Here is a 15,676-nt window from a genome sequence, read left to right on the forward strand (position 1 = left end):
CAACCAGTTGTAATTCTGGACCTTAGGTGAATCATAACTACTCCCTCAAATAATGCAAAAGATAAATAAATTAATAATACAAATGAATGAATGAATGAATGAGGCAATCAGAAAAAATGGCTTAGTTAGACAAAAATATGGCTTATGGTATAAAATAAATAAAAATACTTCAAAAAAGTTAAGCAAAAGTTTATAATGTAATATGTTTCTTGTTCTCATCAATTAGACTTCTTTCATAGTTTTCTATTTTAGTACTTATGTTTGAAATATCTTATTCAGGTGGGGCCAAAATCAATAAAATGTTAAAGAATGTATTACTACTTAAGAGTCAAGTGGGCTCAGCATATACAAAATTTTAATAATGGATAATGGCTAAACTTGTGGTGGAGAGTATTAGCTCTCTTTTGCAGAGTCATTTTAAGATTTAAGTATTGAGAGTGAAGGATTAGACTGAGGGCTATCAAAAGCCTACTCTCTTACATAAGCTTAGGAAATGATACTTTGACACTTCTCACATCACAGAAGAACCTATGGTAAGCAATGCCTTCATCAAAGCTCTGTAGTATTTTCTTATGTTTATAACTTGAAAGACCTCTTGCAAAATGAAGGAATGCAAAAGAACATAATGAAAAAGAAAATGGCTCACCAGATATAGCCAGCAGGAACATATGGCCATTGAGACAGAAAACCAATGAGTCACATCACATTCCTCAGTCACCAAATTACTAATTTGTTTTTTGATGGCTCCAGCCACTATCATCATGGCTTTAGATTTATTTCCTTGAAACCAAATGTTCATTGCTTTGTTGATCCAGAGACAATGCTGATGACCAAGAAATTAAATAACTATTTCTATCTTGACCTCTATCTTGACATCATAAACTGTGGAAGCAGAGAACTCCATATGGCAATTTTATTTTCTTTCTTGGAACAAAGATGCCATTCATTAGTGGGATTAATTAAATGCATGAGCAGCTACTACCAAACCAGGGGTACAACATTTCATCCAACTTTGATTTGAATATTGATCCATATCTGTGTGTAAGAAGGACACAGGGCTAAAAACCTTGGGAAGTTTGACAAGCTTTGGTGAATAAAATAATAATCAGGGTTTAATGTTCCAAATGTATACTAATTATAGTTAAAGTATGAAGAAAGAAAGCAGGAAATTAAATTCAACACCCAAGACATAATGCATATAGTCCATAATAAAACCACAGTAACTATAAGGGATTAAGTAATATTAATAAACAACAATAGGAAAAGTTAACGAAAAATATTACTCTATGCTCACTAGACTATAGCTTCCATTCAAGAGACTAATAATTGCTATTATTGTGGAGGAGAATCACTTGTATTAGAACTATCATTATAGTGTCAAGATGAAACGTTACTAAAACTGTTTTCATTAATGATGATTGGCTCAATTTTTCAGTGTAATGCTCAACCATCATTGGAGCGCAGCATTGTCCAAGGATTAGGCATCAAAGCAAAGACTAAACTTACAAGGTGATTTCTCTCGCTCTGCCTTACTCCATGTCAAGATCATCTGAAATTAATGGAAGGACAAAGACCAGGCAACTTTTTGAGGTCAGACAGAATAGGTTCTTCTTCTTATATGTAAGTTAATATAATTAGTAGATTTACAACCTAGCCATCAGCTTGGTGTAAAAGAAAGAACTTGCATTTAGGCGAAAATATATAATAAGTCTTCCCCCCACACCCATCTCTATCACAGCTTATTGACAGCATATGCCATGCATAATGTTAAAGGCATTATGTGCATTATCTCATTTTGTATTTACCAACATCTTATGAAGAATAGCTTATCATTACCTCCATTGCACAGCTGAGGCTCAAACATTTAGAGACTTAAGTTACACAAGCTCTTGCACTTAGCAGGAGCAGGGTCATTCTTATAACCCAGGTCTGTCTGCCTCCAGAGCTTGAACTTTTCACCAATCTGCTGAATTTCTTTACAGTGAGGTCTATCAATAGACTTCATATCTATGATACTATTTTGTTTGTCATCACCAGTTAGTGTTAATACTATTTCAAGGTGACTAAAGATAAATATTTCATTATATTCCTCTGCTTTTCTATTAGTCCCTGCTTTACCATTATGAAGAATGACAATCATTGAATTATTTTAACGTGAGGTCTCATAAGATCATTAATATTAATAAAGGAAAATATAGTGCGTGAATGGTGGAAGTAGAAGACATGTGGGGGCAATCACTTAATTAATCAACTTAATTAAAAACCACAAACTCTAAGTGGTGTTTGTCCCATTTTACAGATAGGGAAATAGGATGGGAGCCAGTAAGTAACCTGCCTAAACTTATTGGTAAATACAGAAGTAAAGATGTTAAGCCAATATCAAATCTAATAATGCTTGCTATACTCCATAAGGCAGATTAAATAGTGAATCTATAAGCGTCAAAGGAAAAAATGACATTTTCATTTTACATATTTATCATGGTACTGAATGCAGAGACAACAATTCCTTCAAGAAATCTATATTCTTTACTAACAGTTGTACGAGGCCATGATATTAATTTCTACCACATTATTTCTGGTGTAGAAAGTGATAGAAAAACACAAGGGATTATTATAGAAAACAAAAAGGAAAGGTGAGCCATACAATAAAATAAGCCATTTAAAGTCATATTCAGCTTATAATCACAGACCAAAGTTTTAACTTAAAAATAGATATTTTTTTTTTACTAATCAAGATATTTTGCATTGTAACTAAAGGGTATTAAAAAGATAACTGTCAATAAGTACAGAGATTTAGATACTAAAGTACTCATTCTGTTAAAATATATTTGTTGAGCATCCATTAGGAATTAAAAAAAGAAAAAGCCCTCTGGGTGTTAGGAGTATAAACAGACATGGTCCCTGGCCTAGTGGAGATTGCATTCTAACAGGTAAGAAACACAGAATAATAAATTACACCAATTTCATTTTTGTTGCAATTGTGATACTTGTCATAAGGGTTCTACAATGCTAATGAAATCATGTGGTCTAGGAACCCTCAGGAAGGCTTCCATGAGGATAGGAGTTTGAGCTGAGCTCTGAAGTCTGTGCAGAAGTTAAGATGATAAAGAAAAGGGGAAGAGGGTTTTAGGCAAATGGATCAGCACCTAAAATGCTATGACAAAAAAGGAAACATTGAACATTAAAAGGGAAGGAAAATGGCCATTATGATTGAATGAATGGGAAGTGAGTTAGAAAGTGATGAGTGAGAAGAAGCTAGATTTCACAGAGACTTCTAGACTCCGGTAAGGATTTTGGTGTTACAACCAAATATTTAGAAACCCTTTAAGGATTTTTAAGTTTCTAAGTATTGAGAAATCAGAATGATATTTGTTTTAAAACAGATTAGTCTAGTTCCAGCATGGAAAAGAAATTAAGGGCAACTAGAAAATATGTTGGGGAGGAAGGAGAATAGTTATTTCTATTTTAATTTGATCTAAGAGAAGATATTAAATAAGCTGTACACATTTGAAGGTCACAGCTGGACTGTAGACAAAAAAATGTGAGAGTATTATGTGACATTCAAGCCTTACTGTAGATTCAGTTTCCTAAAGACAGAGTATATGATATGAAAAGACAAGGGTTTAAGGTCTACCTTGGAGGGTGCCATGATGTGTAGGGTGAATAAAATAAGAGAACACACAAAAGAATATGGTTAAAGAAACTTAGGAATAAAGGAGAGAATGGACAGTGGGTTTGGATGCCAGCGAGTGAAATGAAAACAGAAAATGAACAATGGATTTAGTGGCATGAGACCATTGGTGACATTGATAGGAGATATCACAGTGAACTGGTGGGGGTGGAAGGTAGACAAGATGGCTGATGCATGCATCGGACATTCTTCACCACTCTCAAGAAGTATGCTATTAAGAGATGTGGTAGATAAAGTGGAAGTGAGACTTAGGGATGTTTGTTTCTTTTTTTGTATTGTTCTTCTTTGCTTTTAATTGGAGAAAATTGATCCTGTATAGATGTTGATGAGAAAGATCCAAAACAGAGAGAGTAAAGCTACAGGTAATAAAAGGGGATATTCATGAATGAAATTTATAAAGAATAGGGAAAGGTTGATTCCAAGGCACAGGGAAATAGAATCAGAGAGGAGAGACACCTCTTCAATTTTAACAGTAGGGAAGGAGACAAGCTGTGTGCTGATGATAGATTTGTAAGTTGGATAGTGGCAGGTTGATGGAGTTCCCTCTGAATGACTGCCACCTGCTAAATTAGGTGAAAGTGAATGTGCTGAGGGAATGAGCTGAGCAGTGAATCTGCAGCATGTCTGGAGAGGTATGGTGGTGGCAACTTCAGAAGAATGAAGGTAATCTGTAACAGCCACAGAGAATTGGAGAATGAGTTAACCAGTGAACCTAGTAAGAGTTTTAGAGGAAATCCAGAGACATAGCTGAGGTTGGTAATCATAGTGTTGCAATCCATTTTTCTCTTGTGATCTTCTTTGTCCATGGTTTATGTGGAGATACTAAGAAAGCCGGCAGTTGAGTGCATTCAACGTCAGGATTTAATCAGATACCATAGGACCACAAAGGATGACAAGTCAATGCTAGTGGGTGGGAAAAGGAAAAAGGAGGCTGGTCAATGGACTGGACAGGCCCAAGAGGCTGGAGAAAGGTCATTAATTGAACAGCCATGCTGGCAAGTAGAAGGTTATGGGGTGAGAGTAAGATGCTGATATGTTGGTTTTAGAAGAAGAGCACTTTCATGAGGTTGTATAGTCTTGAGTTTAACGTTGAGGGTGAACGGCTGAAGAGAAATTGAAAAGGGTATTATTGCAGATAATGAGGTAAAGGAATTGAGAGGCCATGCTCTGAACAGTGACCACATCAATTCAATACAGAATGGTTCAATGGTTGTTGAAAGCACATAAGGTAATGGCAGGAACTGGGTTAGAAACGAAATGTTATCCAGATGCCAAAAATCTTCCGTGACAGAATAAATTATCTGGAGGCCAGTAGATGATAAGTAGAGAGACTTGTCCTGAGAGCTTTCATGAACCTCAGAAAAACAAGCAAACAAACAAATAATATTCACAACCAGGAGAAGGAAAAATAATTCAGAGGCCAAAAGTGAGCATCAAAACTACCATCCTAGTGAGAATAAATAGAACACAGCAAGGTAAGAGATAAAGTCGTATCTTAGGGGGAGAGCAGAGAGTGGTAGCAGAAACTCTCTGCATGAAGTCAGAGGATATAAAGTCTTTGGTGATTATGAAGCAGTGGATCCAGGGATAGATGTAAAATGTGGCACAAAGTCCTATGGAATAATAGGTAACACAGGGTGGACAATATGGCAAGGGGGGCAAGGAGTAAATATTTCACTTCAGGTATCGAGCACTTCAAGAATAAGACTTCAAGGAAGTCCTCTAGGAAAAAGGCAGCACTTAGCCTAGAATATGGAATTCCTGACCTACTGGGTTTTAAATGGCACCAGTACGTTCAGCCCTGGAAATCTGGAAGATCAGAATCTTAAGTACTGAGCAAGTGATTTAGCATCCCACCAGAGCTGATTGGGGGTAATGTTTATCATTCGTGAAATAAGACATCCCTCCAGTACCTATTCTCCCACACTTAATTTATTAAGTTGTTAATGAAGGTGATGTTTACTCTCAAGGTGAATCAAAAAGGTGTTACCGTTCTATAAAAAACTCTGTATCAATTTACCCCCTAGAAAAGCAAGAGGAAGATAATCAAGCACCCTTTGGAAAATCAGGGTCTTATATAAAATTTCGAAGGGAGATAATTCCTCTAACAGATTTACAACATTTTTGTTGTTTTTTAGTAAAAGTGTTTGAAGGGTTTCAAATATTTATTCTACATTCTGTGTCGGCAAGTTTTTAGTGAATTATACTAATTAATTACCAACTATGTGAGCCTAAGATTATTCATATATTTATATTCCTTTTCTAGGGCTTAAAATTGCCTGTATTAAAGATCTTATTGCATGTGTTTCTTTAATTATAGATCATGTAAAAATAACTTTGAGATGTAAATCCAGAATTTTCAGAGCTTAAAAAGAACTTGCGCATTGTTTTTCCCTCTACCTTTGTTTTGTATCCAAGAAAACTGAGGTACAGAGAGATTCAAGAGAAATGGTGTCCAAGGTAACTTTAAGAAGTTAACTTTAAGAAGGCAAGAAGGACTGAAATCCAAACCCTTAACTTCTACTGAGTCTCCATATGGAGGATTTTATCAGCATATTACGAACAAATAGTGTTTTCTTTTTTTCATCTTTTGCACCATTCAACCTGTAAATAAAGATTAAAGTAAAAAGCCTACGGTAGCCATGCTTTAGTTTCCTTATATATGAAGGTTGTTTAAAATGCACTCTGAGTAAATCCTCTGGCAGTCAAAAGCTTTCACAGAAGATCTGTGTTATTTTAAGAATGGTGTTTTTTTCACCAATCCCTGAAGAACTAGATTCTTAAACATTTATTGGTACAAGGTCATTGCTTTAGTGAAATAGCTCTAAGTTAACATAAATCAACTTAGCACCTCTGTATATCCCTACTCTAAGGAAGGACAGAGAAATCTGAAGTTGAAGGTCAATTTAATTCTTGCTTGTCTACACTTACTGTGGTAATATTCCAGCTCCCCGTGCCTCTATTTCATGTTGGGTGTTTAAGATCAAATGGTGTTGCAAACATTGCTGGAAATGAATACACAAGTGGCAAAGAGACTGAAATGCAATGTGTTAGCGAAACAAGTCGGTTTTGTATTTGATGTGTTCGCCAGAAATAAAAATGAAAGAGTCCAAACTCTGTAATTTTCAGTTAAGTACTAAAATTCTCATCAAGAGAAATTCTCCAGGGGGCTTTCAGGACCTGTGTGTCTATTACCTACACAACTACTTTATGTATTCTATTTTGTTAAAGCTTTATGAACACAGTGGTCTATTGACCACAATCAAAAGGAATTGTTTTGAAATCTCTCCCTTTTGTTTTTCAGCGCTGGTAATAGCCTGTCCTGTGTCTTTACTGCCATTACTTGTACTTTGTTGAGTTTATTTGTGGGATAAGGGTTAGAAGCATTGCATATGATCAAAGAAGAGCTGCATATGGAATTAAAGGGGTGTCTGCCCCAGGAAAAAAAATTCAACTAAAAACTAAAATGCTCCATTCTTGAATTAAACCCTGACTGTCACTTCAGGAGCACCATTTCATTTAGTCCAAATTTTAAAACTTAAAGTTTTTAATATAGAAAAATAATCCTTTTTGAGTTGCCCCCAGCAAAACTTTCCCAAAAATGCCTCAAGAGAGAAGAAACAAGGAGAGGAAAAAGATTGTCACCCGCTAAAAATATCGACAGTGTATAATGAGTTGATCTACATATATAAATGTAGCCCAAAGGAAGAGCATGGCTTGATAACAAAATAGACTTTTACTTAACTGAAATAAGGAGGCTTCCACAAGCAGTTCAAAAATGATGCGACGTTCTTTTTTTATTAATTCCCTTGACTAAAGTAGGGAAGAGGGACAAAGAGACAGGAAGCTCCATGTTATTCTACAAGTTCTAACCAGATATGCTAGTGATCTGAGCATAAGGAATGGGACTGGAATACAGTATAAATAGAAAAATCTCGTTTAATGGTGGCAGGTTCTTTGTATTTCTTTCCAGTTTGTTGTCTGCTCTGAGTTTTTTGGAAATCATTCTCACACTCACATTCCTCCTTCCTTCCTTCTCTCTCTCTCTCTCTCTCCCTCTCTCTCTCTTTTTAGTATGGCTGACTCACAATGTTACATTAGTTTTAGGTGTACAACTTAGAGATTTGACAAGCTTATGCATCATGCCCTGTTCATCACAAGTGTAGCTACCACTGTCCTCATATATCACTATTAGAATATCATGGACATCTTAAAGCCTGATCCTGAAATAGGGGACACAATGGGAATTTTTTTTTTAAATCTGTTGTGAATTGCTTTAAACACAGCTGCTTTACTAAAGTGTAAGATTTTATCAGTATCAACTCTAAGCAGATGATAAATATTGAAAAAAAAATATAACACGCTCAATGCTTTGCTAAACCAGCTCCTTTCTATTCCCTCCTGTCTCTACTCCCACTCTGCTTTGGCGATCTTCACAATGTTCCAATATATAGTGAAGATATAATGGAGACTGTTGTGTTCACAGCTCTGGAGAAGTGAGATGGCAGATTTGAGTCAGATGGTGTAGGGAGAGGAAATTCCAGCCCAGAGATGGGAAACCTAACTCTTTTATCTTAGCAGGATGTTCAGCAAGTTGTGCATTAAGAAACGAGAAGCAAAACTCCAAATGAGCAATTGCAGACTACGACACTTGGTTACTAACAGCAGGCTGATGTCAAAGACACACAGCATCTCTTGACCCTTGTCCCCACTATGTGGTTTCTTACTGAACAGACAATTATGTTTAGGATGGGAAGAAAAACAAACGCTTGAGCATGTAAACTGATTGCAAAGAATGCAAATATTTCCATTCTGCTTTGCTAAGGCCATTAAAAAGATGCACAGGGAGAAAAAATTCCTTTTCACAAATTAATTTTTCTCCTCTAGACTGTGCAGTTTCCAATGCAACATCTGTTACCTTTGCTAGTCATGATCTGCCAAGATCATTCTTTTAAGGCTTTTCTAGGGAAATGTGAAATTCATAACTTTAGCTCTTTGAATGTTATATAATTTTTAAGTATACATTTCTTATTTAAGGAACCAGGTTATGCTGGGGACAATGTTGTCATCTATTTGAAGGAAAGATGTACATCCTGTCCTCTTGTATCACTTAGGGCTTGGGAAAGAGTGATAGAAGACGATGCACTTAATTTTTTTTCTATGTTAGGAGTTACTTGGTGCTAAACACCTTTCAGAAGAGGAAGCATGCATATCAACCTAAATAAGAGGTCTCACCAAATACCATCAAATGATGTTGTTACATTAAAACAAAATAAATAATAATGATAATACAACTAGAAAGGGGGCAGGGAAAGAGCTTTTAGGAGGCGAGAAGGGTCTATTGGGATAGCAGTAAGTCAAAGCTCCTTAGGGTATGAGGACAGTGAAATTTCATATGACTGCAAAGTAATTTCCAGAAGAATGTGGTCAACAGATTTGGGTTGGCAGCTGAACTGTTAAGAACTATTCAGAATTGAATGACTCCTAAAAAGTCAAGGGTAAAAGCAAGGGGAAAGGAAAGAAATGACTCACAGTTTTCTGGACTCTGTGAGGTTACCATCAGGCAAAGCATTTATGATGATCCAAAAGATTTAACAGAGACAGAGCTTGGTTATTCCATTTCCATATGCCTTTTCCTCTCATCTTTTTGGTCTCCTTCTTCCAGCCTGCGAACTTGCTGACTAACTTGTAGTTTACCTGGTGAATAGGCTGAGTTTGGATGCATTCATTATTTTTCTTAGGTAATACACTTTGTTTCAACTATGTGCAAGGTGTAGTACGATCTTCAAATAATGTGTTGCCTGTGGCCTGCTTCTAATATTTACCCCAGTTACTCTAAAAGAGGTAGCACAGTATGGCATTAAGACAAAGCCTCTGAATGTTAAGTCCCAATTCAGTCTCAGCCTTGACCTAGTCACAAAGGAGGCACATGATCCGGAGAACCTTTTAACCTTCCAGCGTGTTAGCATGCACATTTATAAAATAAAGGGGAAAGATAAGATAAAACATAAGAACCCTGAAGATTCAAAGCTTCTATGATTCTGGGGTATTTATCAGTTGATATATTTGCATGAGAAAGCAAGACAATAATTATCACGAGAAAGCCATTGGACCCTAGACTGAGAGAACTATCCTGACAGTCATGACCTTGAAAGAATCACTGAATCCAGGGGTTACATTAGCTCTACTGTTTTCACAGTAGCATTTCACAAATTGCTCTGCTGTCCTTGACTAATTCAAATTGAAGTAGCATGTACAAGGAATCTTCAAAGGGAAGTCCAGGAGAACTCCAATGTCTGTGACATTATGGAAGGTTCTCTAGTACTCAAGAAAGGGGAATTGAGTTTCTAACCCTCATGAGCACATGACTTCATTGATCACAAAAGTATGATTTGAGGTCAGACACTTAACCTATCATGAATAAATACAATTCTTTACTTGTTGGAATACTGCTGGCTATAATGGAGGTCTATTCTAATTCCAAACTCTTGTGATTCTTAGATCACTCAACTTTCCCCTTGCTTCTCTTTCCAGCTTTGTTACAATCAAACAACTTGGTAAAGATGAGTAGGCTGGTTTGGTATGCCTGAAGAACGACATGATTCATAACACTTTATCATTTCCCACTTTTCTTCCACCAGCATCTAATCCTTGTACCGGCCTCTATTGCACTATAAAGAGAAACAAATCTCAGTGAACTACAGTAATTGCACACTCAGATAAATATCAAAGTAAGGAGAAGTGAGCCACACAATGGGCAACATGGAAGTGTTCCAAAGAGAAATACACCAACTCCTTCCTTTTCTATTATAATAATAGAAATAATAATTTCAGGATCAGAAAATCTGGTTAAAGTTGAAACCAGCATATCTACTACTGATGGTGAAAGCTGTATGTGGGCAAACCTGGAAATTAGTCTGCAATTTTGTAAGCATACATAACAAATTCCAAGAAAGTCTAGCTCAGAAACCAAACAGGACAAAAGCATCCTGGTTTAAAGAAGAGAATGCTGTGTTTGTTTTTAAATAGATATCTACGGATTCTTGATGAACCAAGAAAACAAAAGTTTACATCACAGAATGTGTGATTAATTTTACACAGAACATTTTTTATTATCACCTGGGCTTTTCTGAAATTCAGTTATGGTAGTGCACCTAACACATGTGCATTAATTTCTATTTCCTCACCCTGTTTGTTCTCATATCAGTACATTTCCACAGCATCTGCTATTCTTAGAATATACTCTGAGAATCAGTACAATATATCTAAACATTCTTTTTTTTGAATGGCTGTCCATTTTGACTCATTGTTTGTCAGGGATGTAATTGGTAGAACTCCTAAAGCAGTGAATCAACTTAGAGATAAACGGAAAGGTCAGAATAAGATTTTTTAAAATTTAAATTATTATTTGCCAAGGAAGTAGGCCATTGAAACCTGGGTGTTTCATCCTAATGGCAAGAAACAAAATAACAGCCTAAATGAATTGAAGGCCCCCTTGAGGGTTCACATTAGAAGGTCTGGCTGTGTTTCCACAGACCTTGCTTGGCATTGAAACTCATGTAAACTATGCCATTGTGTGTAATAATGCAACACATGCATCCTTGTCAATTTAGGGGGTGCATGGGTGTCTCAGTCCATTGGATGCCCGACTTTGTCTTATTTAGGTCATCATCTTGCTGCTCGGGAGTTTGAGCCCCACGTTGGGCTCTGAGCTGACAGCTCAGAACCTGGAGCCTGTTTCCAATTCTGTCTCTGTTGCTCTGCTCCTCCTTCGCTCATGGTCTTTTGCTCTCTCTCAAATATAAATAAACATTAAAAAGTTTAAACTGAGAGGTGTGTGTATATATATATATATATATATATATATATTGCAAAAAGTAATCAAAGGAAGTGTGTTTATAAATAAGTACCATAATTTGCTGCATCTTAAATGTTTGCTTGTTTATTTATTTTTGAGACAGAGAGAAAGGGAGAGAGAGAGAGTGAGAGCAGGGGAAGGGTAGAGAGAGAGGGAGACAGAAAATCCCAAGCAGGCTCTGTACTCTCAGTGAGGAGCCTGATGCGGGATCAAATTCACAAACCATAAGATCATGAACGGAGCCAAAATTAAGACTTGGACACTTAACCAAATGAGCTACCCAGGCACCCCAAAACACAACACATCTTTTAATTGAGGCCACTTTCTTATATGTTCTATAATTTTATCTGAATATTTTAGTTGCTTTCCTTTTAAGCCATTTTACTTTAGGGATATTTCAGAGTCAGTTGGTCTTAACATGCCTCTTTTGAAGGCAGCAATTAAAAAATTAAACGGTAAAAGCCTGTGGCATACCAGAGCATAAAGCACCAGGAAATTTTAAGAATAAAACAAAAGTGGAGTAGATATGTCTCTTCTAAATGTAGGTCTTAATGAACCTCACTGGTATAAAGTTTAGACAAACGATAAGGTGATAAGCATTCTGTCAAATGCAAGGCTACACTGGCTTCACCATGAATTTCTCCTATGTATATGTTTTTACTTAGTTTAATCTTCAATTAATTTTGTAACATCTCACCCAAAAGTAATACATTGTTTTAACCTCTGATTTCTTAGGTTTGCTAGTCAACTACTTCAAATATAGTGTTAAAATCTCATATACAGGTGCATTTTTTTCATTGTTGTGGCTATAAACACACATATAAAGAAGCAAACACTTTTTTTAAAGGAAACACTTAAAAGTCTTACCATTTTTTAAATAAAATATATACCTCAAACATGTATTTTAGACGCTGAAGACGTTTCCTTTCAATACTCCCTAAATTTTCATGATACCATGCTTCTAAAGGAATAGAAATCTTGCCTCTGAAGAAATCTGGTATTATTCATTTCATTAGAAGTTGGTAAGCATCTTGGTAAGAGACGAATCCCAGCATAATATTTTCCTTAATGAATACCCCCAAAAAATTCATACATCCTGGTATTATCATGAACAGTGTGAGAAAGAAAGAAAAAAGAGAGAGTAAAGAGAAAGAAATTTTAGTTAGCTTTTCTCCTCTGCGTTGTTAGGTAGATTTTTATTAATGCCTTTTTTATAACTGAAAAACAGACAAGAGCAAGTACTTACTTCCCAAGGACCCTATGGCAAGTCCATTCAATCATTCATTCATTCATTCATTCATCTAGCCAGCCAGTCACTCACTTATTCATTTATCCATTTTTTTCGAGAGAGGGGACTGTATCTTTTCTCTTTTAGTCTGGCCAATGTACCTCCTCGAAGAAAAAGTCATGTTGCTGAATCATAGTTTTGATTGTAAAAAATTTCAGTGTCTGAGTACTTCTTGAGCAGATTTTATGGATTCCTATAACCTGGTTCCATTAGCCTGGGGACAGGTCAGTAATACATTTTCTTTTTTGTTTCCATGCAAACAATTTTACCTTGAGCCATGCAGAGAATCACACTAAATCCTACTAATCATGTACAGAGACACAATGAGTAAGCTGAGGAAAAGGGGCTGGACCAGGAGTCAGGAGATCTTTGGTCCAGTTTCTCCCCATTAATTCAAAGTCTTCAGACACCCGAATGCCAAAGTAGATTCCATAATGGTTTCTTCTAGAACTCCTTGGATTTTTTCCCCCCTCTTCCCTACAGTATTGTCTTCTTCTGGAATGTGCAATATCTGGAGAAGAGTGACATTTAGAGCTATAGCACCACACTTTCTCTAGAACAAGTGAAAGAAATGAAGTCCTTCTCAAAAATGTTTTATCTGGAAGTCCTACAGGAACATTATAGAAATGTGACATTGATTTCGGTGGGTTTCCTAGGAGCAGAGCAAGTGAAACCTGTAATGAAATGAGGCAAGCAGAATAGAGCAGGGGGGAAGGTAAACAAGGATGCTGTCCCAGGTGAGGTGTGTGGCTAGCCTCAGCCTGATCGCTCCGGGAGCAAAGGACCAAGAATAGTACTACCAAGTCATCCATCCTTATACCAAGAGGGCTGGTCGCTGGTCTTTTTTTTTTTTTTGGTACCCAGTGTCATATATCCAATTTGCTGGATTGCCATATAGTCAACTTGCTGTTGACTGCCCAAGGAGAAGGGTCTAATCTTCAAGAAACTTCTGGGGAAGGTAGTTCCCTGGTGTTAAAAGTAAGTCTTCTTTCTTAATAAAATCAATGAAGAAATGTTTTTAAATTTGAGAAAACTTGCTTTTGGATCTAAAATGTAAGTCCCCCTCCCTTTCCATTTCTGGAATATCTAAAATTATAGAAATGAAAACAATATTTTAACATGAGATTTTAATACTTTTTACTAACAGAACTCTTATAAATTCAAATTTTATGTGGCAAACAATAACAGACAATTTTACCCATTACATATGCCATCTCTTATAAAAGAAAAATATTGATTTAGTGAATAAGGTAAAAGTAAACCTTAGTTGAAATAATGAATATCTTCAAGGTAAAACACATTAACAAATTGACAATTCCTTTATGAAATGTTTATTCAGTAAGTTAAAGTAAGAAAAATGGATTATGATGCCACATTTTGATTTTTCAGTTGTTTAATTGATCTAATTACTTGTTTTCTCAGAGAGAGCGAGTGCAAATGGGGGAGGGGCAGAGAAGGGGGAGAGAATCTTAAGCAGGCTCCATGCCTAGCACACAGCTGATGCATGGCTTGATCTCACCATAATGACATCATGACATGAGCTGAAATCAAGAGCTGGACACATGACCGACTGAGCCATTCAGGTGGCCCTGATTTCATTACTTTTAAGAGTCTGGTCCTTATTTTAGCTTAGAGTTTGTCTTTACTGATGGGTTTACTGATGGGTTATAATAATAATTTTTACCTACAGCTATACTTTTGTGATTTACAATACCTAACACTCAGTTAATTATTAATACAATTTTAAACTTAATTTCCATTTGAAAAGAAATAGTTAAATTACAGATGACCTATTAGTTACTTTGGATGATGCTTTTACTATTTCTTGTTGATAGCAAAAGTTATTTGAATTGTTTTTGAAAATAGAATTGCTATGTTTTATTTTTATGGAGATTCCTATTAACATCATTATTAAAATATCATGAATATTTAAAAATAATAATAGCGAAAGTAATTTTAGGGCAACCAACAGGGTCTGTAAGGATTTCATTAGGTCCTCTTACAGTCCCTCATGGGGGTAATAAAAGAAATCATATAGGAAAAGAATTATTCCTAGCTGATTTGTGAGTTCTCTAGCTTGCTCTGAAGAGGATGACATCAATGTGAGGCTCTCGAGGACAATCCTGTGCCTAATTTTCACAGTAAGTCCAGCATTTAGCAGAGTGTGATGGTAAGCAGACAACTTGGGAAATGATTTCACTCCTCCAGATACCATTTCTTCTTCTGTAAAATGTAGAACTCTTGCTAACCTCCCGCTAATTTATCCATTAAAGCAAGTTGTCTTCAGATCTTAAATTGGCCTCTGAGGATGAAAATTTTGATCAAGTTTGAAAACACAAAATGAACTTATAGGGTTTTAGAGTTAATGTAAAATTGGGAAGTCTGGATGGCAGATCTGAGAAAGGCTCCTTTGGCAAGATGATGAGAAAATGCTGGAAGCTCAATCCATTTTATCTGTTTCATCTTTTATCCTGAGCTAATGGAGTTGTCTATTCCCATTACTAGGGTTTTTTCTTCAAATGTAATCCAAAGAAATATAAACTTAACAACTATTAAGTTTTAGTCAATTGAAAGATAAGCTAATACGTTTTTCATCGCTCCAGAATCTTCTAACTACTGTATCATTATTTGTTTGTTTTTATTGAAGTAGAGTTGAACATAGTTGAAGTATAGTTGTAACACAATGTTACATTAGTTTTAAGTATACAATAGAGTGATTTATTAAAGAGTTAAAGATAACTCTTTACATTACCCTATGCCCATCGCCACTGTAGCTTCCATGTAGTCACCATGCTATCACAATGCTTTTACCCTACCATTGACTCTATTTCCTATGCTG

The 15,676-nt window shown here is 36.0% G+C and overlaps 1 protein-coding gene across 1 annotated transcript in view; it reads right to left on the bottom strand.

Moving 5' to 3' along the window:
* LOC120224136 (RNA-binding motif, single-stranded-interacting protein 3-like) overlaps nt 1-15,676 on the bottom strand; it is a 420,254-nt gene that overhangs the window by 171,527 nt on the left and 233,051 nt on the right. The gene's annotated exons all lie outside the window — the stretch shown is intronic.

The sequence above is a fragment of the Hyaena hyaena genome, unplaced genomic scaffold (assembly GCF_003009895.1).
Source record: "Hyaena hyaena isolate Hyena2069 unplaced genomic scaffold, ASM300989v1 scaffold_1117, whole genome shotgun sequence".
Taxonomy (NCBI): Eukaryota; Metazoa; Chordata; class Mammalia; order Carnivora; family Hyaenidae; genus Hyaena; species Hyaena hyaena.